We start from the raw sequence: 21,152 nt of genomic DNA, 5'->3' as shown, positions 1-21,152 counted from the left end.
TTAGACACAACTAAGTAGATCTAATGAAAATAAACACTGATAATACATCACAGGTAAGCTATAAGCCAGTAAAATCTACGAGTTTCTCTTAATTTCAGTGTTAACTGAAAAAGTGGTGACTTTTTTTTTTTAACCATGTTTTTGGGTGCAGGGTGGAGACTCCTGTTTTCCTTCTCCTATCTATGTTGTTAGGACGCCTCCCATTGGGTAATCAGTGGTTCTCGTCCGCAGCGTGTAGTTCCGCCCACAGTCACTCGGATATACAGGCTGTCGTAGAGAGGTAGCGACAGGCAGAAGCTGGCTGATTAATACAGCTGAAAATACACATTTATTACTTCATTTTTAGTTATTTACCAAGCCCACAGTTAACTTAAATTCACCCGGAAAAAACTTTCACCGACGAGGTAAGTGTTGTGTCCGTGTTTCACGCAGAACTCCTGTTTAACCGCTGTTGTGCAGATGTGCCCGATGCTACAGGAGATTACCTAAGCTCTGTGGATACAGCCTGCGCCGTTTACCGACCACATTTACTTTAAAGCTTAAGTCGAAAATTCGTTTGAGGTGAAAGCTTCAATAGAAATAAAAAAGTCCCGACTTAGCTCCTGTAAAACCTCATGTTTGAACCACGGTAGGACTGAAAATGAGACCCTATGGTTCCGTCTGAGAAAAACTGCAGTTCAGTTGGTCTGGATCGAGTAAGGGTGCTCTCCTCTCACAGAGATGCGACATTAACACACTCAAGAGCTTATCTCGTTCTTTTTTTTTAATCACGTCTCTAATATACAACTGTTTTTTATCGTGAAAATAATCAAATACATTTTGTTTGTTATTTTAAAGGTGTAATACAAGTGGAAAGAGGCCTCTCACGATGCGTTAAGAGCCGAACAGGTTATTACAGCTCTGACAGAAACACTACTTATACGCTCTGTATTATACAGGTTTTAAACACATAAACATCAAAATAAAAGTCCCTGCTGTTAGGTTGTTAATATCAGGACTCTAACATTGTTTTTTTATTCCACTTAAATACTTTAATAATAAGGAGGAAGAAAAGTGACTTGATCAGATTGTAAACGTCTCCTAGATTTAGTAATTATTTTATGGCTTCCAATATCTTACATAAAAAAAAAAAAAAAAAAAAACATGTCCCAGCATGCACTACAATGTCATCAGCCAGCTCAGAAGGTCACACAGGTGTTCACATTGTGTCGTTTTGGATTAGCACTAGAAAGCTATTATAATCCGATAGTTTAGTTACCTCTGATTTAAACAAGGTTACTACTAGTAAAAGGTCATTGTGACCTTTTTTTCTGATTTCATCGAACCCTTGATCAAGTTTCCTCGTCTGCATGCTTCACACCTGCTTTCTATCTCCCCCAGCGTCCTTAAACGCATCACATGGTTGGTTCATTGTGAGCCAAGCTTACACAACAAGCAGGGACCCTGAGTTTGTTGTTACTCACAACATGACTGCTGAAGACTGTTGCTCCACCCTCAAAGGCCACTAGATAACAGATTAGAGCCAAAGCTGACTTCTTTCTGTAGGATCAAGCCTCCCGAAGTACTAAGAGGATAACCGCCATGGTGGTGCAATCTGTTGCTTGATTATTACGCTGATAAGTCACTGCTCCACCAGCGGGAGTGTTAAGAGTTGATCATTAAGCCAAAGGTTGCCCTTAGGATCTTTGAATTTTTTGAAAACTTTTTTTAACTGGTTTTTAAGGAGAAATGTTCTCGTTCAAATTCCACAGTTTTTACAGCAATGAGGTCCAACTCATCTGTGTGGGAAAAAACAAGCGCAGATTTGATGTTTATTTTTAAACTTTTACCCATTTAGATTACCTAGCTTGTAAGAACGAGAAACAAACAGTGTTCATAAAAGTTTATTTGGCCTCCCTGCCATGAGATGTTATTTAATTATTAACGTAAGAAGCAACAGTGATATCACAGTGGATGAGAGAGAGAGCAGCAGGGGGGGGAATTTATATTTCACAAAATTGACTTGGTGTTTTAAAATCTTCATGTTTTAGGATTTAAGGAGCAAAGTTTCCTGCATAGTTCCAGAGCAGGAAAAGGCTACTTTATTAGCATGTCTAAAAACATCAGTGTCTGTTCGCATCCCTGAGATCCCGATTTCAAAAAGCCCCCAAGTATTTATGTTCTGTGACAGAGAGAGGATGAAGGCTTAGAAGAATGAAACCGAGCAAGTTTGCCATTCAACTTTTCTCTGATTCAGTTCCCTCCTTCACCCATTTGCTTCCTGCTTCATTTCTTATTCTTCTGACTTCTTTTTATGGCCCTCACTGGTACTAAAACCGGTAACCCTAAAGGTTTAGTGGAGGATTTTTGTGAATTTTGGAAAAGACCCGCCCTCTCCACTTTAAAAACAAACAAAAAAAGAAACGAACATGCACAACCCTGTAGCCACTCCTGAAAGGGAACGCCTATTAAACACGTGTGAGAGCGTGCACAAGCCCATTTCTTCTCAGGCATGCTTTACTTAAAAGTTGCTGTTTGCATCGCACATACAAGCTTACTTTCATAAAGAAGATTTGCAATTTTTCCATTATGTCAGACTCACCACCGGTAAGTGAAAATTGGGATGAGGACGTAGGACGTCCTTACATAAACATATCACCAGAATGACTAAAAATTAGGAGGACTACTTATTTTGGGGATCCTCCGGGAAAAAGAACATCCTCCACTATACATTTTAGTCTCTTATCGCTCGGTAAACACGTCAACTCTGAAGAGAAATGTTGCCGTTGTTTGGTTTTGATTGGATGGTGCGTTCACTGATCAGAAAAATATCTTAATTTGAGATTTTCCCAGACTACAGACAGTTTAAGATCTACTAGTTGTGGTCACCAGCTGATCCATCTTCTCTTCTCTATATTATTTTACAATTTTGTTTTTTTTTTATATTAAGACTATTAGTAAAGAAATAAATTCAGCGTGTTTGCATCAAGTAAAACTGCAATGAGTTGTAGGGATTATCAGGAACATGAAAAGGCAATAATGCTCTTGTGTAGCGGAGGATTTCTTAGAGCAGCGGCAGGGATGAATGTCAGGCCATAATACCCACTATGGGGAAAGGAGGAGTAATTTAGCCTGCGTGCTGACTGTCAGCTTGCCTTGTTTTTTCCATTCCACCTCAGCATTTGCTGCCTCTTTAGACTTGCGAGCATCAGTTGGGTAAAACGTGATCCATGTTCAGGCCCAGAGAACTAAACTGGCCTGTGTAGACCCCTGATGGCTCTGTTTGAACGGTGGACTGGTTTAAAAAGTGTTTATTTTTTCATGATGTTCAAAGAATAAAATGTATAAAACACAACGTGATAACTTGCGTCTTAAAGTTTAAGTTTATCTCTATAAAAATTTCTTCCTCAAAAATCACCCTAAGCTACAATGGCTGTTAAATCAGACTTCAAAAATTTTAAATATCACATTAAAGTCCTTAAACTGACTGCATTTGTATGAAAATTGTTCCAGTTATGGCTGTGACACATTTGGGAAAATGGAAACCTTTTTTTTTTTTTTTGTGTTTTCTCTTTCTTCTCTAACAGCATGATGACCCTATTGCTCCCTTACATTGAAACTCCATCTAAGTGACCAATGATGTTTATGTTTATTGTTTTCCTTGTCCAACTTTACTTTTCTAACATCTAACTCCAGTCCCATAGATTTCCTAACCTCTAGTTGATGAGATTTCATGTTAAAAAGTTGATTCTGTGTTAAAAGTTGCAGATAAATTTCCAAATTGTTCAACAACTTGTTGGAGCTTTAGATCTTATTTTTGCTGATTTGCTTAACTTAAATAAAATAAATGCATTTCTGCCCCTTGTTCTCCTGCCTACTTGTGGGTGGATGTATTAAAAAAATCTGCTGCGTTTATTATGTTCAGATCAGTGTTGGATAATCTCCCTGATAACCTTGAATAAAATCATGATGGGGAATATTAAGAAGGACATTTTAAACCTGTGTTTAACTACTGTTTAGTTTTAGTTGGAAAACAATGAATCAAGCCACCGTTGAAACTGTATATATGTACAAGTAGTTTTAATGTTGCTCATTCTTTATATGAGAGGGTCCAAACTTTCCTAAAGCAGCTGATAATAGCTGATCTAGGAGATGATCTCCTGAATCAAGTCCGACTGACATTTCAGGCATAAATGTGATTCTCTGTCTGATACGTTTGGTTTTGTTTGATTGTTTTGGTCAATAAGGAGGATTAGTTTTGCTCTAACAAAGGAAAGCATGGCGATAGCATGGGCAGTTACTGAGAAAGGTTATCTGGAGAGGCAGGGAGAGAGCCGTCACATTTGATCTCCTTTTTCATGATCAACAGTAACAGCAGCGGGTGCTAAGGATTCAGGTTTTAAGATTTTTGATCCTAAATATTAAATCCAGGCTGATCCAGATGCCCTCCTACAGAGGCCATGCTAAGGTCTAAGCACTCTGGGAACCTTCTTTAACACATGTTTTATGTATTTTTGTGGATTTAATGTCACAGAACAACTTAAATTAGTAGTAGTATGCATGTTGTACTTAAAAAAAAAAAAAAGTTGATCCATGGTTCAGAACCATTAAGAATCACCTCATCTTCTGTGTAATGCTACTCTTCCATATAGGCCAGATTTGAGGTGTGTGGTAACAAAAAGTTGTCATATGAATGGATTCTCCAAACTCTGCTGTTTCCAGACTAGCAAAGGACCTATGACTGCTTTCCCAATTAAAGCTCTCCCTGTACAGGTTGTTTTGTATGGATGGGCAAGGCTGGGTGGACCTGCTGTTCTACCAGTCTTACCCGAGGTGGAAGCAACTCGGCTCCTCAGGGCTGATTCCAGTCAGAGTTGATCCGATGAAAGCATCGCTGCGCCTTTCTGAAACCTTCCATTGTCCGATTCTCTATAATTGACAGCTGTTCTATTTTAGCCATTTGACGACTCAAATCCACGTGAATCTAGAGCGGATTGTTCTGGCAGGAAGACCGATGATGATAAGCAAAACAGATCTGGTCCACTTTCTAAATGAAAGACTACATATGCAGACTTCGGATGACTTTTCCTGTTTTTTTTATATCATTAAACAGTACCATACCAACTTTATTAATGAAGCACTTTACACACCGACAGGACCAAAGTGCTGTACGCAATCATCAAATACAATTCAATTATAAAATAGAAAAGATTAAATATAAAATACAGACACAATAAAACAAAGGGACACCTCTCAGATTGTGCCAAAAGCCAAAGAAAAAAGATGGGTCTTAAGAAGAGACTTAAAAACAGTGAGTGAAGAGGCCTGTCGTATGCCCAAAGGAAGATCATTCCATAGCTTGGGAGCTGCTACAGAAAAAGCACAGTCATCCAGTTAATCAACAGCCATGATGAATATGAGGAAAAGAAAAAAATAACAAAATCTTTTAACTTTCTTATCCGTGATGGAAGAAAAAATATGGAGATTAAAGACTTGGCTGGTTCATGTTCTATTAAAAGCCTATAAGTACACTATGATAGCAGGCTGATGTTATCATGATGTGATCAGAGTCTAACCGGACAGAGACGCTGCACTTTGAAAATGCTCCTGGCATAATATTCGTGTTTTTAAAAAGCTGCGCCTCAGCTGAAGCGCTGCATGTCTGCACCGTGTCCACTTTCTGCTGAACCCTGCTTTAAAGAAGACTTACTGTAGGTTTGAAAGTGCTGTAAGTTCCTGCTGAAGTGGGTCTGATGCTCATAGAGATGAACACCTGATCTAAAATGCATGTAAGACGGTGGGTCTCCCAGGAGGGAGCATGTGTATGATGTACAGATCAATCCAGAAAGCTTGGCCTAGCCGTGTGGTTTTCCACATGTCGGCCAAAGTTGTGAGAGCAGAACGACTTTATGTAAATGATGGCTGGAAAGGTCATTAGAGTTCACGGGCACCGCCAGCTGAGAAGCGGATGTTGATGGGCTGAGTGGTTGCCAAGGACACTGAGGACCTCCACAGCCAGCGTTGGCTAAAGGAGGGGCAGTGAAGCAGCGTTCCCTCTGTGTCTCTGGAGAATGAGTCGACAGTAATCAGTCACTGTGACAGCCAGGCCAACCACATGGATGACTCTATTAGTTGAGGCCGTGTTCCTGTGAGGAAGTGGCATATCAAACCGAGGATGACACGTTTGGATTGAAAGCTCCCCATGCTTTAACGGACACCATGCGCTCCCTAATGCCTGCGTATCACTGCATCCATGTTTTATTAAAGCCATGTCTCATGTTCTCCTTCTTGTCCTGTTGAACGTTTTCTCTCTGTCTCTGCTGGTTCCTTTCGTGAGCAGGCTTTTCCAGATGGCCTCCGCAGCTGCCCTTGTCTGCCGATTACACTGGGCGTCCAGCAGTGCTTCGCTGCTCTGATAGCTGTGCTTCGTCACAGCTGCTGCCTGCAAGCAGAGACTCTCAGTCTTTTTGCTGTGTGCTTTACATCGACAGGCATGGCGGAGGAAATCCCTACAGACCTGCTGCTCGCTTAGTGTAGCAGAGACGGGACAGGTACTCTATTAGCAGCCCTGAGTGCAGGGCTGAAGGTGGCGGCCATTCAGTTTTATTTATAGCTGAGTAGAAGGAGGGGATCGGCCGGGAGACGCATTCAGCTGGGTTTAGACCCCACTACAACCCTGTACTCCAGGTTTTGGGGGTTCTTTTTTAGGCTAATTCTCTATAGTTGTTATTTATTATCTGGGGGAGACTTATTGGTCATAATTTTGTCACCAATTTCCTATCTCTAGTTTTCTTGAGCCTTTGATCTGCCTATACTGCTTTTTATCTATTGCCCAATTTACACTACCCCTATTAAACAGATCTGTCTGCAGCAGTTCAGACCAAGCATAGATCAGTTAAATGTCTCGAGCTTAGTTCTTTCAACCATTTACACATCATGCTAGCAAAGTTCCTCACCTCCTACAGCTCTCAAGGTGGGAATTACGCAAATAAAAAAATGGATAGTGTACTCCGCCTAAAATTTAAATGATAATAATAATAATACCCAGGTCGCACCACGCTCTTTTGATATCGTTTATTGTTAATAGGCTGAGAAGATATTCGTGTTGTGAACAGGTGAAGAGATCTGTGAACTACAAACCCGGACACACCAGAAAACCCTCGAAATAAGTACGCTGACTATAAATAGGAGATGAAGCGGTCGGCTCATGCGCTCTTTGTTATCAGAGAACGAGCCACAACTGAACTGTGCCAAGCCCTACTGTCTACGGTCCAATTCAGTTGCATTCCATTTACACTCAACAGTTATCTACCGTGCTTGGACCGATCTCTGCTCGATTTCAAAAGGGTAGTGTAAATGTGGCTTAAGACACCCTGAAAGCTGCCATCATTTCCATTTCTTAACCTGTTCCATCACTGAATTTGAGAGACCAGAATCTCCAAACAGATTAATTTTTAGCCTTCCTGTTATCTGCTGAGTATCTTGCTCTCTTGCAGCCTGATTTTAACTGCAGATCATTTTGATTTTGTCATAAATGGCTTTCATGCATTCTCTGGCATTATTATTTAGCATGCCACTGTTTTAAAAATGGCTAACTTCTAGCCTCCATCACTAGAGGTGCCTTTATTGATTTGGCAGAGATTTATTTATTTTTTTACTTTCCAATGAGCCAATCAGAAGTGATTATGCTGAAAATTAGTCATTAGCTTTTTTGAAGCAGTCAAAGTTAAAGCAAAGACTAAATACGTTTTTGTGGCTATAAGGCAGATGATTGATGATAATATGTTGATGTGACATTAAGCAAGGGAATCATGGCTGCACCTTAAGAGCTGAGCTGTAGAAGTAGATCAAAGTTAGGTTTGGAAAAAGGTCTTAATTATTGGTTTTATCTGTTTTTTTGTTCTTCTTAGTCTTAGCTTTATCAGCTCAGTAGGAAGTTCTAAGAGTTTAGAGCCATCGTTCTATCTATACTACCATCTACCCAAGGGGAACAGGATGCACCAGCCCCTTTAAAAACATCTCAACCCAGGATTTAACTATTGTCTACCAATCTTTACAGGTTTTCTGCTAGGATCAGGACATGTTGGGTGGGGGTGTTTAGTCCTCCCACTGCTTATACTGCCCTGTAGCTGGCTTTGCAGCTTGATGGTGTGATGTATGAAGCCACGAGGTACAGCGGGTGGCAACACACACACATCCTTTTATTATTGCAGTCAACACACATTAACAGCTTTAGCAGAAGTCCTAAATTCATATCAAAGTGTCTTTTGGTTTAAAAAAGGCTGCTTTATTTTTGGAAAAAAAAATCATGGGAGTCATTTTTGGATGAGAGGAACCTCAGAGAGGGGACTGTGTTTGTTCGAGCTCAGCTAAATAATTTGAGGGTCCTGATCCTTTTTTGTCGCTGTAAACTAACTGCTTGCTCCAAACATCTGTGATTGACCTCAAGCTGGTAGGTATATTTATTTGAGTGGTATAGCCTTGTTTTTGTCTTAAAATGGATTGTAAGAAGAGTTAAAATGACCTTTAATCATCGGTTAGCAAATTCGGTACAGAACTGGCTCCTAAGAAGTGACTCACAGCTGTTTTTGGAAATCCTGTGGTAGATGACACAATATGGTCCTTACAAATGTCTAACAAACAGCCTCTTACAGATCTGTTCTGGTTCTGGATCCCCCAGAGGGTTTCGTCTTTCTTTCTGTAAGTCAAAACCAATACCACCTTAACTGATCCCTTTTCACCTACTGAAAAAAGACAGTTTGTCGCCGTTGGACGGCATCTCAATTCCTTGTTTAATCAGGAGCCAACCCATGACTGCTCTTTAGGAGCCGAATTCTTTCTCCAACAGTTTTCAGGTCCGTTTTCTGTGCTCTTTTCATGTCAAGGTGAATAACTCAACCACAGCAATAGATTTGATTCAAATGCTGGTTGGAGAAACGGTGTCGTGTGTCACCAAACTGCTGCTGTTCTGTCTGGTTTTCCATCGTACTCTTAAGGCGCCTGCTTGTTAAGTGATGAACTGTTTAAATGTCAATAGGTTCTGTTTAATTCTAACTATACGTGTATCCAGGTGTTCATTCACTGGTGTAAATACAACCGTTCCAGTCTGTTTTCTCTTTGCATCAGTTAACCATTACAACATGCTTGCTTATTATGAAATCAGCAGGAGTTTTTTAATAACGTAGTGTTGTCTTCCAAACGAATCACCCCCTGAAGGTGTCACTGTTTTGATTTCTTTTTTTTGTTTTGTTTTTTTTTTTTTATGTGGTTTTTGGTTACTACTGTAAAGCCTCCTTGAAAATGGCTGATTTGAAACACTCCCATAAAACTGATATGCTACCCACTGCAGAAATTGTCCTTTAATCATGCATGAAGTCGACTAAAATAGAGGCCTTGGTATCTTTGTGAGGCCGTATAGAGACAAACGCACTAAAGAGAGATGGACAGGAGAGACTGACTCGCATCCCAGCTGTCCCTGCTGAGTCCACAGCTGCACTTCCCTCTCCCTTTATAGGAATGGTGAAGTTTCCAGTTTGCGCCACTGGTGGAAAATATTGAATCAGCTCCTTGAGTCTGGATTGGTGGGATAAAAAAAAGCGCACCTCTTACAAACGGGTATTGTTTTCAGAAAGCCTTTCAGTTTTTCCCATCACTTTCTACCATATCCAGGAGGAGCATGCTGATGATATGAAGAAATGTACGATGCTGCTGTTTTATGCCTGGCGACGATTCATTCATAAATTGAACCCTCACATTTCATGCAAGACTCTAAAATATCTTAGCATAATGACATGCTTTCTGCAGCTAGACCTACATGACGAGACGTTTATGTTGTGTATCACTCTAAAGGTCCTGTTTAGATGGATGAGCGCGCATCCAAGGCTTTCCCCAGATAGAGCCCCAGTTCTGAGTGATTAGAGGAGGGCCTCCCCTTTGGCAGGCCGTCCAACACGGAGCCTGTAACTCTGTGCCAGTTTCTATCTTTGCTAATGAACAAGGCTTTTCCTCTCAGATATGTACACAGTCATTACAGTGACAGATACCATCCCTCTATGGGATTTTCTTAGCTCTCTTATAAAGATGCATTGGTACAATTACAGACATTTTGTGCCACATTTATAAAGGGATTGTGTAATGTAAATGATTTCTCTAGACGTCCTCTAAATCAATTGCACAGATTACGTGAAGAGTTCAATTTACAGATGTAATGTGATTAAAGAGATTTACAAACGGGGGTTTCCGTTTCTTCGTACCTGCAGAACTTGGTCAAATGGGACATAAAAGGAAAGGGAGGGGAGTAATTGAGAGGGATTTAGTCATAACTTGGAAAATGACCAGAATATGTCTATTCCTAGGTTGGAGTGCTAAACACAAAGCTTTTTTTCTGTAAGGTTCTCAGTCATAAGTTCTGGAAGGAATAAATACATTTTGTGAAAGCTGAGAAGATGTAATTCAAAAGAAGCTTTTAAGCCGTTTTATATTTGCAGGGTTTAAGCCTTGCTAGTTAGGAAGCAGTGATCTGTCCAATTATAACTCCATTCTCTGTCTGTCCTCTTTTCATGGATCAATTACCAAAATAAATGTTAAAGTTGCTAGAAATTATGACATTTGTTCACTCAAGTGAGTCAAAGGCAGTGGAATTTCCTGCTCAGTAAGTTTCTCAGCAATGTTTTCCATAATTTGAATTAGGGCTGCAACTAACAATGATTTTGCTAATCGATTAATCTATTATTTTCTTTATTTTAATTAGTCGATTAATATCCGATAGCAAAAGGTCACTTAAAAAGAAAATTTAAACCAGATGAAGCCAAAACTTTTGCAATTGAGAAATTTTGGATATAATATGATGACCGAAGGGAACATCTTTTTATTTTATTTTATTTTTTTATTTTTTTAAATCATTTTTATCTTAAATGCAATATGGTAATATATTTTTTATTTATTTTTCACTAATATGATTGCTGTCTTAAGTGGGTTGCTCTGTCAGCTAATGGCATGTGTCGGTGTCTCTATACTTGAGTTAATGCTTAATAAATTGCTAGATTGGTTGATTGACGATTATTTCGATAATCAATGCCTCTGCATTAATGCGATTGTTTCAGTCCTAGTCTGAATATATCTTTTTAGAGTTATCCTTCTTTTTAGAGTAAAATCAGGTTAGAACTTTTTAAATCAAAGCCCCACACTGGCTTCTGAAAACCCCAAATTGCAGAAAATGTCTTAAAATCGGATTTTTGACATGATAGGAGTTAGAATATCTTAATATTAAAGCTGTTGAGCAATTCACCCTCAGCTTCTACCTACGTTACTTGATTTATTGATTCAAAATGCTTAAAATAAAATCTAACTGCGCAAAAATGGCAACCAGTTACAGGGAAAGGTCGCTTCCAAACTGTTTTTCCAGTTTTTGTTCAATGCTACAAATACCAAACTAGTTTATTTATCGTTGAGTATTTGGAATACAGTCATTGGATTTGTTCAGTTGTGTTTGGATTTGTTGTATTTTCCAGCTGTTCTATAAATTCAGCTTCCTGTCTTTATTAAATTAAACCACAGAGCGGACATTGTTAGGAATTTGGTTTAATGCGGTGCGATCTGTCTAATCAGTCTTCAGTAACTTGATTTCATGTCAGCGCTCTGCTTCATAACTCACCGCCTCACTGGCCTGCCTGCCGATTAGTGCCACGAAGCTCAGACGAATCAAAAGGAAGAGAGGATCATGAGAAGTTTTGTTTCCTGATTCATGTTTTTGATATAGATGGCACACACCTGGAAGTAACATGAAGATTATTCCTTTACAATAATAAGTTGGCACTCCCAGTCTGTCTGTGATCATCTATACAATCAGTGCCACTATATTTTGAGATATCTGGTCAGAGGTTTCTCATTCATTTCCAGTTTTATTTGTGGGTTTTGTAAAGCTTTGACCTTCAAATACACATTTTCTTTCTGGCCACAATTTCTCTTCAAGAATTATAAACATATTCTAATTATAAATATCTACTCTAGCTTTCATGCTGTGATCACTTATTGTATTGTCATGCATGTTCTTACCCTTTTTCTTTTTTTTAGACTAGCATGTTATAGCATTGAGCATATTTTGAAGATAAGGTAGATCTCTATTTTAACTGTGATTTCTGACAGAATGTTTAAATCTAGAAAGTCTCATGATGGACAGAAATCGGAAGCTTCAAAGGAGTAACTTTGGTAATCCATCCCAAAGTGTATCCTGTTCATGGATCCAGACAGACCTGCCTCTTATTGATTGATTGGTTAATCTCACTGTAGAGAAATGTACTTGTTACATCAGCTCACATAGTCAAAAAGATCGGTATTTATCTATAACTATTGCCCTGGGTATCACCAACTGGGTATCAAATGTAGAGAGACAGGTTATCGCACAGGGTGTTAAATAGTAATTGCTCATTATACATTGCACAAGTTATTGCCATTGTAGTGTCGCATTGTAGAGTCTGGTTGCAGCAGGGATGAATTACCTGTGGTACCGCTCCTTTTTGCAAACGGGATGTAAAAGTATTTCACTGAAGGAGCTGCTCAGCTCCTCTACAGTCTGGTGCAGGGGGTGGAAGGTGTTGTCCATGATGGATGTAAGCTTGGACAGCTTCCTCCTCCACTGAGTCCAGAGTGTAGCCTAGGAGAGGAGAAGAGGCGTCTCTTGCTAGTTTGTTCAGTCTCTCTCTGTCCCGCTCTGCGCTGCCAGGGGCCCAGCAAATGACAATGTAGAGGAAGGCTGATGCCACCACAGAGTCATGGAAGGTTTTAAGCAGAGGCCTGCTCACTTATTCAGAGATGTTACTTTTTGGTGTCTGACTTCCTGTCTGGTTCATCTGGTCTTTTGGAAAAAAGAAATGGAATCAATCCTTCTCTCCGTCTAGTGAGATCAGAGCATTCACTAGAACTGCCTCTGTTTGGGACAGAGAGAAAAATGCAGTGATGACCACGGAGTCAGTGAGAACCTGGGGTCTAGCCTTCCTGTTGCTTGCTACACACTCATCTAGGGCTGCCACAACGAATCGATAAAATCGATAAAAATCGATTTTTAAAAGCGTTGGCAACGATTTTCATCATCGATTAGTTGTGTCGCGCGATTAATGCGTCATCTGCGGCCGCCGTCATCACATCCACGTGACTGAAACGGGAGAAGAAAAAAAATTACGGCAGAGCGAGCCAGCGCCGCAGGGCGCAGTGTTGCCAACTCAGCGACTTTTCAGACCCCTCCAGCAACTATTTTTCAAAAAAGCGACTAGCGACAAATCTGGCGACTTTTTACGGTGTCACTGGCGGCTTTTGGAGACTCTTACGTGAAAGCGTGCATCGTTCCTACTCTGCCGTGGGGCGCCTCCCCCATCCCAACCCCGTTCTCCCTCCTCCCGCAGGAGTCCCTCTCAGCGCCTCAGTCAGAGCCGCAGGATGTTTACCCTCAGCGTCCAGACTGCAAATGAAGCGCGCATGCGCCGGGATTGACGGCGCAAATTGATCACAATAATTAAAATAGCCTGCGCTTTGTAAAGTGAAAAAAGTCGTAACATGCAACTTTTGTCAAAACAAATTAACATGGCACGGAACCACCATGTTTGTTTTGTTTTAAAGTGGGGAAACATAACGTTAGTTTCTCAGGTAGCTCATCTGATGCTTTCCCTACCTTGTTAGTAGGTTACAGACAGTGAGAAGGTTGGCTACTTATTTTACTTTTAATTTCATTTGAATTAGCTTAAGCAGCGTTTATATTTACTTTATAAATAAATTAACTTGCAAATTATGAGGGCAAGGCTTTTAAAGTTTAAATCTTCTGGCAAAGATAAAGTAAAGATCCTGCAATTTATGGAAGTAAAGCAGAATAAAATCCAGCAAGATCAGTAATATGTCAATTAATTATATGCTGCATTTCCATGTAAATATCTGTCTTTGGAGGATGTGTTTTTTAGCACCCCTAGTTCTCTCATTTTTATTCCAAATACAATTTATAATTTGAATCACAGGGCTATTTTTATTTCTATGGTTCAGTATTTTCTCAAGTAGCAACTTTAACTGCTATACTTTCCTGTCTTAAAAGGCAGAACTCTTGTAGTCTTAAAAAAAAAACATTTGTTGAAATGGGGGGACCTATAGTTTGAACCCCTTTGGGGCTTTTAAAAACAAAAATGTCTTTTTTTGTGCTTTATGAAACAAAATACCCTATATTTTGTGGATGTACAGCTACATTTCTCATGTAAGTTTGCGTAGTTTTAACACAAACATTTATTTTTCATATTGCACCAGTACAGTTAATGAGCAACCTGTACTTGTGTGCTTGTTTGTTCTGTCTAAAATGTTTATTTTGGAATAAAGAGGTTAATATAAAAAATATTTTTTGTCCAATTCATCGATTAATCGAAAAAATTATAGGCCGATTCATCGATTTTTAAAATAATCGTTAGTTGCAGCCCTACACCCATCCCTGTTAGCTGACTGATCAGCTGGATGAAAATTCAGCTCTCTGTTTAGGATCTACTTCAAACCTTTGTTTATCCTCAGAATTCATTTTGGAAAACTGATGGTCAGCAGCATCTTTTTTACAGGAGTGGTTTTCCTCAGTGCCACCTTGCACTATGTAGCTGTATTAAGATTGAATTTTAGGTTTAGCTCTCTAGGGCCACCCAAACAGAAAACTCCCCAACTTCTGTCACCAGCTATTTTTGTCTTTCTTTAATGGCTCTAACGTTCTATTGATATTTTATTTTTTTTATTTTTTGCCTCCTGTAAAAATAGTCTCTCGTCTTCGTCTTCACATTTAATCCCATAATCTTTCTTTGCAGTGAAGAATTTCTATGGTTTGTTGGAGGTAAATGTTTTCACATAGGATTTAGTTCCATAGTTTCTCCTCAAAACTTTGGGCCAGTTAAAGATTATGTTAAAATCAAATTAGTTTTAATTTAATTTGAATTAAACTGAGTGGCAACTGAAACGTCCCTGATAAAATTGTTTTCATGGACCCCCAAAGAATAGCTTCATTAAAACACTAAATAAAAGGCATATCTGTATGCTGCTGCTAGCAACCAGATGCTGCTAAAACCACAGAGGCTGTAGAAAAACATGAGGCGCTGAACTTATAACCTCTCTTTAAATCGTTTCCTAAATAAATTAACGAAGAACCACCTCACAAAAGGACAATCTTGGATTTATTTGTAGGCTGATTAAAAAAGATAAAGACATTGAAGTTTAGAGTAAGTCTAATGACCCAGAAGTCGCTGGCCGTGTGTGTCTCTGTAGTATTGATCCAGTGTGTGTAATGTCCCATGTTCCGTTCCACAACAACGTCTGCAACATTTTTTTTATCACTTCTGTATTGAGTTATGGCCGACCGTGCGCCCAGGCCGCTGGGGATGCTGCGTCAGAATGGCTTTGAGTGTAGTCTTCTGCTACGGATAGCACAATTACAGTAATGCACTATTTAGATTTTATTAGTTCATTTTAATCCGGGAAAGATTTATCAGTAGGGGGTTATTTTTAAGGAGGTTATTTTTACTCTAAACCGAGTGAGTTTGTAGTCTGAGTTTCAGGTTGCCCATCAGTCTCTTTGTTTCGCTTATCTGATGCGGGATCCTTTCCCAGAACATCTTGTCACATTGTTCTCAGTTTTATTTCTAAACTCATGTGTGGGTGTTGTTCTTGGATCTCTGATCATTTTGGTGTTTTTTTTTTTTTGTTTGTTTTTTTTTGTCACATTGTCTGCTGAAGAAAGGTGTCAGTTTGTTTCAGGAGAATCCTGGGAGCTGTAAGGAGGAGGATGGCAACCCAGGAGAGCAAGCTGTCAATTAATTAAGCTGGCATGCTGGATGGGGAGCTGTGTGTGTGTGTGTGTGTGTGTGTGTGTGTGTGTGTGTGTGTGTGTGGTGGTTGCGGTCGCCGTGCTCATTTGTCTGAGTGGGTTTGCTGGAAATCACAGCATGGGACCTTTGGTCTTTTGATTCTCCACCACGGAGACGAGCATAGCACATACTCTAGATAAAATTTGCTCCCTGGTTTTATCTTTTGTGTCCTAAATGTAAAAACAATAAAGCAGGTCTGATAATCGGCGAACCGCTACCTCAGCCGTGTTTGCTATTGACCTAACGAGTAGAGGAGGTGGGGCTCAAATCCCACTCAGATGGATTTTTCCTGTTCTAATTCTCTTGCCAAACGAGCCGTGTTGGAGCAATAATCTGGAACTGAGCCTTGTCATAGTCCATTAGCTTTACTCCACTGCCGACGGACGTCTCTGCAGACTTAGAGCTGTAAACACAGAATTATGAAAAGTCTGGGGGGAGAAGGAAATTTCCAGTGGCATGGTCGTGGAGGTTTCCTAGCTTAACACACCTGGATTTCACAAGAAGAAGGAAGTTTGGTGCTGTTTGTAGCCCAGATGAACTACAGAGTAAGATATGCCAAACGCTGCAGGAATGTGTGCTGTGTTTTTTCTTTGTATCTGATGAACACTGGGTGAAGTTCCTTTTGGGATGGACATGCTTGTCTTTGTGTAAGATTGAGCTTTTTTTAGAGTTATTTTGCCCACTAAGATGGAGGCTCACAGACATACCTCTCCCTTTGAATGACAGAGGCCATTAGGATGGATCTTTGAAGGCTTCAATGCTAACTATAAATGACTTAATGTAGAACAACTTTGGGTTGGAAAAATGTAAAACCAAACAAACAACTGAACCTAATGAGAAAAAAAAACACTGTATAAGATAGAGATTGACCGATACATGTTTGTACTTATTTCTTTTAAAGGGCAGATACCGATTATTTTGACATCATCAACCGATTCCAGACATGTGCTGCCGATGTTTTTGGGTCGATTATTAACAGCTAAAATAGTTTTTTCTTCCTCCTATAAAATAATAAAAATTATAGAATAATAGCAAATGTTACACAAGTCTTTATTTAAATCAAAAGCAAAAGGTAACAAATCAAACTAACATTGGATATGGACAGAGTGGCAATGCATACACCTCGTGATTTCAAGGCATGGCTGCTGAATGCACTGATGCAGTGGTTCCCAGGCTTCCCCTTTCTGTGTCCAAGAAAGTTTGCATTTCTTAAATCTTTAATCAGGCTTGAACTTTTTTAAGTTCAACAAACTGACAAAAATTCAACAGCAGTGATTTAAGTGTTTCAATAAAATAAAATACAATGTGGTTTAAATTGCTAAAACTACCACCTTTAAAAATGCAGTTATTTTAACCTCTTAAAACGGGGACCCGGTGGACCTTAAGTAGGGCTAATAATTCAGAATGCATAAAATTCCACCAAGTTATTTTCTTTTTCATTTGGGTATGCAAAATAGGCGAGGATTACCTAAAATGAGGTGGATATTAAGAGATTAAGTGGAACTGTTTATTTTATGGTTCAACACAACAAATAAATGAGTGAATAAAAACTGTTAAATTGGGTCCTTTATTGGGATAATTCTACCTCCTGCATTTACACTGGGGCATCAATAGGGGGCACACCCCCTCAGTTTAGGAACTACTGTGGCTCTATCTGTAGTATAACGGATTATTATATCTTTTTACTTGGGATTATTTAGGACTGTAAAGCAGTGTTACAATCTACCAAAACTCAATCTTAATAAATAAATCAGAAGGAATTGATTTCAGCAGTGATAAATATGTTTAATATTTCAGGCCATGTTTTGGGGGTTTGGTATTTCATTCGAATTAACCATGAGATTAATCGACCCTTTAAACAAAAATATTGATTAAAAAGTCAATAAAGGCTTGTATTAAAATACTAAGATTTATTCATCTGGTATTGCTTTGCACAGAGTCGTAAACAACACTTCACCTGTTCTATAGTAACGGGGACATTTCTGACAAGATAGTAAATGTTCATAGCTTTATCTCAAATTAAAGGAACCAAAAATGACTCATCAGTCTTTATCCTGATTAAAGGATAAGTAAAATGGTCAGAATAAAGAGTCGTTATCAGTTTTCATCCTTCAGCTTTGAGCACCAGAGCAGACACCATAGAACGAAAGAGAATTTTGATTTAGTTAGATCAGAAAGTCAGAACACTCGACTTTCACAGTCAAGATGCCTGCTACTCACATTGACAGAAGGTAAACTTGAATTGAATGTAAGTAATGATATAAGTAATGATAAGTCAGTCGCTCACATTTTAGTTTTTATTGTTTGTAACACAATTAGTTTCAGGGCTGTTTATATTTGCAACATACTACATAGATTGTTGTTTTTCTCATTATCGTGTTTGTAACTCTGGCTGTAGTAGCCTTATACTCTGGTTTCCAATTTCCAAGGTAAATTGAAAGCCCCATAAGGCAAGTTTATTTATATCTTGGTGACGAAACAATTCAAAGGCTTTAAGTGGATAAAAAAAGGACTCTGCAGTGGAGGAAAATCCAAATAAATTTTGACAGTAAAATTTACAGATAATGTTGTGTGAAATGCAAACTAATACATTTGATGTAACAAAATGTGACCCGTGTATCTGTTGTCTGTCCTGCCATGCAGGCCTTCTTAAGAAGTTCAGGTTCTGTCTTCTGCTTCTCAGCTAGCACTTCTTGGGTAGGGGTGTCGAAATGTTTTGATCAACAAAACAGGAGCATATTGAGTTGTTGAAAATGAGTTGCATTGCACAGCAATTATTTCTTTCTCTATAACAGGCCTCTTTACATTGTCAGATGCTCTTTAAGCACTTTTCTGATTCAGACTGATTAAGACGAGCCATGCATTTGGTTAATTGGGTTAATTAAGTCTAATCTAATTTTCGTATTGTTTTTTTCTATGCACTAATTTAACTAAGTATAAGGACTTGTATAACATAGTCTAACTCACCTGATTTTCATTTTTCAAATATATTGTATTATTCTAAGTTGTAAGTTTCAAAGTTTGCTGCATAAACATATGTGAGAGTTTATGTAAATTTCTGCTCTGCACAGGAGCTAGAAACTCCCAAAAAACAAACTTGAAAAGCAAACTTGAAGTAAAGCTGTGCTACAGCAAGGAATAAATAGTTTCTGGGCCCCGAGTAGATGGAATAAAATATTTACGTGATCCATATACTTGGATTAAACGATACAGCAGGTACTTTTACTATCATTCTCTTGAATTTAAAATAGGTCTAACCCAAGCTTTGCTTTTTCAACGAATCTATGTTTTATATTTGAGACAGACTCAAACTGCGGCCTGTCACTCAACCCCCTCCCATTCCCTCCCCCAACTGTTCCCTCTAAAATCCGCTTTCCATGAAATGCGCAGCAATGTGCATTAAGTTCAGCCTGACATGGATCAGGCTGAGTCGGGATGCTGGGGAGTAGACGATGGACACGTCTGTGAACCTGAAAACTGTCAAAGCAAAATGACGTCAAGGGAGCCTGTGGTCACTGTCGCCATGGTGACAAACGGGAACGGACTCTAATTGAGGAGAGTAAAATGGGGTCAGTGGCTCCTGGGCCTCTGATGACCCATAGAAGTGGAGAAAGAGATGTGCTCATCAGTCTCCCTGGGCTGCCTGCTGATACAGTAGGTAATCACCAGATCTGTCTCCAGCAGTGGTTCTGGAACACAAAGCTTTATTATCCGTTTTGCACAGAGCCATAAGGGCCGCTCTTCCACTCTCAGCTAACTTCTAAAGGCCCACAGTACTAAAGTATGGTTTTTAATTAAACATTTTCACCTTTTGTCAAATAATGCCTACAAACTTAAACGCATTATTTTAGATTTTATGGGATTTACCAACGTGAGTTAATGTTTTTAAACTTAGAAGGGAAATTATAACAATTCTTAAAATTTAAAAGTCTTTTCCAAATATTCTTTGCTCATATTGAATTAAGAGTTGTTATCAGTTTCCACCTAATGCTACAGATTGAGATGTGGGTTTAGGACTGGACCATGACTGGAACATTCTAACACATCAGGATCTATATAATCTCTTGTTGCTCTGGTTGAATGTTTAAGGTCGTCATCCATTTCTAATGTTTTGATATACATTACAGTCTTTGCAATACATTGCCTATGGAAGTGATGCTGTTTACCACATACACTTAGCCTGGGGCTGCAGCAGAAGGTTATCCTCCAGTAGGGTAAGACCATAATAAGGCGACCAAACGTCCCCATTTTGGATGAGCTGAACCCTGCAAAATCAATCCCCCAAATGTCTCCCTTTTTTCCATCTCATCAATGATGTGGAGACTGTGTAGAAAGCATGATGTGCACAAGCAGCAGCTAGTTGCGCAGTTTAAAGTTACGCTCAGAGTTGAAGAGCTGAGTTTGGTTCGTTGTTGTCGCCATGCTCTTCTTTCCACAACGAATTCACATCAGCAGTGTGAAATGCTCTTCTTCTGTGGCAGCATCACAGTACACTTTCTTGAAATAAATGTATTTGCCCTTGACTTGAGTGGGTATGTGAAATGATCTGCAAATAAGATAAGATTTTCCATTTTTAATTACAAAAAATATATTTTCTCAAGTGCTGTATATAAAGTTATCTTTTTAGGGGCCCAAATACTCTTTCTTTGGCAGAAAATATTACATACTTGCTAAAATTCAAGGCAAATTAACTTATTTGAAGATGATTTTGCAGTATAGCTTTTCTGTGTGGAGACCATCCCTGGTTCTGTCAGGCCTTATTTCCATCAGTGGCTTCATTCTCTACAGCCAAACACATGTAGACCCAGTGGATAACTTCTAAAGGCACGGTTTTATCAAGGGGTATCAGTTTATAGTCAGATCTTCTTGTAAAGAAAACTGAAAAATCTTCATGAAACACATTGATATATGTGTGGTTGCAGGACTAAAAATGGATGTAAAAAGGGGTATGAATATTTCTGTACTGTAGGTGTTCCTATCATCCCCTTTTGAACTAACAAATCATCTTTGCTCTGTTATCTAAAATAAATAAATCAGGTTTTGAAATGTTTGTTGAGTACTGACAATATGGAGAGGACAGGATATTAAACTTGTTTTCCATTTAGAAACCTGGAAGGTTTCAGCTCGTCATTGCATAAACAGCCCATCTCTCACAGATATCACTGACTATGAAAACTGACCTTTTCTATCCCTCATGAGGTCCTCCTTCCGCACAGTTCTCTGTCCCCTGCAGCCTCCTCACCCCTCGCTGCGTGGCATGATATTTACAGCGGAGATCAGGCTCCACTTGCAACAAAAGCACGG

The 21,152-nt window shown here is 39.2% G+C and overlaps 1 protein-coding gene across 3 annotated transcripts in view; it reads left to right on the top strand.

Moving 5' to 3' along the window:
* The first annotated feature begins 240 nt into the window (after positions 1–240).
* The window catches only part of ndrg3a (ndrg family member 3a), a 52,650-nt gene continuing 31,738 nt past the window's right edge, over positions 241–21,152 (top strand). The window contains exon 1 of one of the 3 annotated variants that reach the window (XM_038294812.1): positions 241–404. The gene's annotated coding sequence lies outside the window, so the exon portion shown is untranslated. Of the gene's footprint in view, positions 405–16,218; positions 16,394–21,152 lie in introns of those variants that run through there. The other 2 variants (XM_038294831.1, XM_038294820.1) reach the window with 2 other exon arrangements.

Source organism: Cyprinodon tularosa, unplaced genomic scaffold (assembly GCF_016077235.1).
Source record: "Cyprinodon tularosa strain WSP-4 unplaced genomic scaffold, ASM1607723v1 ctg11, whole genome shotgun sequence".
Classification (NCBI taxonomy): Eukaryota; Metazoa; Chordata; class Actinopteri; order Cyprinodontiformes; family Cyprinodontidae; genus Cyprinodon; species Cyprinodon tularosa.
Note: the sequence above shows the minus strand (reverse complement) of the source record. Positions and strands in the feature narration are given on the sequence as shown.